General features: G+C 45.9%; 1 pseudogene; it reads right to left on the bottom strand.

Moving 5' to 3' along the window:
• Positions 1 to 1,697: 1,697 nt before the first annotated feature.
• Positions 1,698 to 1,903, bottom strand: LOC142268472 (U2 spliceosomal RNA; annotated as a pseudogene).
• Between the last annotated feature and the right edge of the window lie 1,177 nt (positions 1,904 to 3,080).

Raw genomic sequence — 3,080 nt, 5'->3', positions numbered from 1 at the left:
CACGGCCCAATGAATCAAGTCGGTTCTTCATATTCATGGTTTAAGCCCTTGGGTTCCAACGTGCCCAGAGTATATATCCAGAAAGATTCCCTTTCTTTGAGCTTCCTAATTCTATCGCCTCCTCTGCGTATGGCTGGGACATGTTCGATGACTTGGAATCTTAATTGGGCCACTGTGCGATTATGCGTCACAAAATGGTGTGGGACTGGTAATAGAATCTGCTTACAACGTATTGTTGACTTGTGCTTAGCACAAAGAAAGGGAATCTTTCTGGATATGTACTCTGGACACATTAGAACCCAAGGGCTTAAACCGTGAATATGAAGTACAGACTTGATTCATTGGGCCGTGCACCATGTCACCATGTGTGCAATTGCATTGTCCAATGGCTCACAATGGTTATGCGTTTTCATTGGATGGATAATCGAAGCCATGTTTTTTTCCTTTCTCTTGGGTTTGTTGTGTGAGTAGACTATAGGATTAAGTTAGTTACCGCAGGCAGTGGATTTAGCTTCCTGTCTTTGGTCCAGTGGTAGATTGATTGTTTGGTCTATGAGCTGTTATGGGTTTTAATCCAGGTGAATGCCCATGGGCTGCTTATAACTGTGTGAAATATGTAGTTTTACTGGGCTGGGATGAGAGAATCCATCGAAGCATGGTGTAGGGATTGTGGTTCCTGTGTGCTAAGAAGAAAGGCTGGCACCAGCCAGAAAGCCCCATTACAGCCAATAATCAACCGCTAGCCACTGGAACTCGTTGCTCTAGATCATGTCAAACTCACACCAAGCAGGAATAGATACATTAGCCCACCATCCCACCCAAAGAGCAACTTCTGCTGCGCAGCTGGCTTTCTAGGCAGCAGCGCTATCGTGATGTCAGCGGGGGACATTGTGACAAGCCAGTGTTCCGTCACTTCATGTTGTGCACTGTTCAAACGGAAAATACATCAACAGGCAGACTACAGAAAAGCTTACTAACAAAGGTTAGAGAGGGGCTTTCTCAGAGGGCTTTTTACAGTTTGTCTATTCCCAATTAGCCGTTTAAGTATGCTTAATGAAAGTACTAATTCTTTCATAGGCCGCCCATTCTTAGTATTTGACGTTCCTTATATTGCGGTATCAGGCTTCGCAGCAGGTTGCAAAACATTCATCACCCATGACTGTCCCCAATTGGGCTCAGAAGCTAAATGTCTATCATGACCTCTCTTTTTGAAAGTCCAAGAGCAAGCAAACTCTTCCTCCAGGAGAGGGAGCCAACAGATCACTAAAGACATCATCATTGCTCAAAGAAAACACCGAAAAACAATGGAAGCTTTAATTGGAGTGGAATCTGATAGACAGCACCTGATGCCAAGTCTGCATCTTCTAACACCTGCAGTCACTGCAGCAGCTGAATCCAATGTGTCCAAAAGGGATCTATTCTATTCAATTGCAAATGATCTAGATAAGACTGAGAATAAGATACTGCACGGGACATAGCAGAGTTGGTCAAGTTGAGTGGAGATGAGTTTGCTATTTGGCACAGCTTTTGCATCAATAAAGCAAGTAAAAGGTGTGAAAGATAAAAAAAAGGGTGAAAGTGTGAAAAGTGAATTGGCCAAATTGAGGTGCATATAAAGTTTTTGCTTTCTTTCAATTCACTAATGGGGCTCATTTGAATCAGGTGAATTGAGTTCTGCTTTTGGAAACTGGGTTAAGAAGGGGTGCACCGGTCCTGGAGGTACTGCAATACCAGGTCAATGCGTGGAGTGGACAGAGCAAGATTTTTTCCATCTCCTTGTTCTAAAAATCCATTTAATATATGGTCCCCAGAGAGGGGACGTATCAGATATTAAACTGATAAGAACAGATTTAATTTTTTTTTTTTCTGTTTATCAGTAGGACTTCAAAATAACAAAGGTGATCGCCTCCCGTTGCCTGGGAACCGTCCAGGCACAAGAGGGCTATGTGTCACCAGAAGGCGCACACACTTCCTCAAGGCCGGCAGACGTGCAATCCCAGGCACCTTCCAGTACCGACCAAGGTAGCGTCCTCCGAAACTACACTTGATCTTAGCCAAAAGGCCGAGAAGCTATAACCCGAATTGGTTACGGCCTTGAGTGGCACCCTGGCCTATACCGGACACATCTTAGGGAGAGGGAGACAAACCCACGCCTACAGAAGACATTTTGTCACCCAAGCCAACCCTTGAAAAGGCTGTTTTGCAGAGCAAAAACAAGAAGAATGATGCTTTTTGCAGCCGCCGCCCACTGCAATTAATCTGAATAACTCCTCCTCCTCCAAGCACCTCCCCTCCCCCTTGCAGTCTTTCCAATTCATGATACAAAAAGACGGACGGACAGGACAGGACAGGACAGGCTGCCTGACTTTCCGTCACTGCCACCCTTTGCCATCCTTGCCCGTAGAAAGCCCTTTCATCATCCCCAAACCCTAATCTTTTCCCTTCCCTTCCCAGCTGCGTCTCACTCCCTTTCATTAGGAAGTGAGCGCAGCCTTTTCTCCGTTCTGCACATGCGCGACGTTAAACACAAATGCGCAGGCGTGCGTTCCATTAGCCTCACTGCATTCCACTCCCATACAGGAAGTGGGCGCAGCTATTACTACGGTCGCACATAAAAGAACCCACGGCCACCACTGCACACAGCTGACTCCACCACAGGACACCCACTTCTACACCAACGCAGGTAAGACAGGATCGGCACCTCTATGCTCCCGTTACAATCAGGCTCAGTCACCATGTGATAACGCTCTCAACTCTTTAGTTGCAGGCTCCCCTTGCTTCACCTCCACTGGCTGTGCTGCCATTTCCTCTCCCACCTGGAAGGTATACTTTATTCCACTATTTTCCTGTTTCTCTCTTCCCCCTTTTCCCATAACCTACTTTTATCTGCATTTGTGGGGTATCTATATGCTATTTACATCATAGTTTTATTCATTAATATGGAAGGGAAGAGTGCCCATGAGAGTGTTGAACTGCGGAGAGCAAGAGATTAAGCTGCTCCGATTTGCCACCATTGATAAGCTGTTCTCAGTAGATACACATGCTATCCAAACAGCAGCATCCACCATTGCTTCAGCCCA

The sequence above is a fragment of the Anomaloglossus baeobatrachus genome, unplaced genomic scaffold, assembly GCF_048569485.1.
Source record: "Anomaloglossus baeobatrachus isolate aAnoBae1 unplaced genomic scaffold, aAnoBae1.hap1 Scaffold_3021, whole genome shotgun sequence".
NCBI lineage: Eukaryota > Metazoa > Chordata > Amphibia > Anura > Aromobatidae > Anomaloglossus > Anomaloglossus baeobatrachus.
This window is presented reverse-complemented; position numbering and strand designations above follow the sequence as displayed.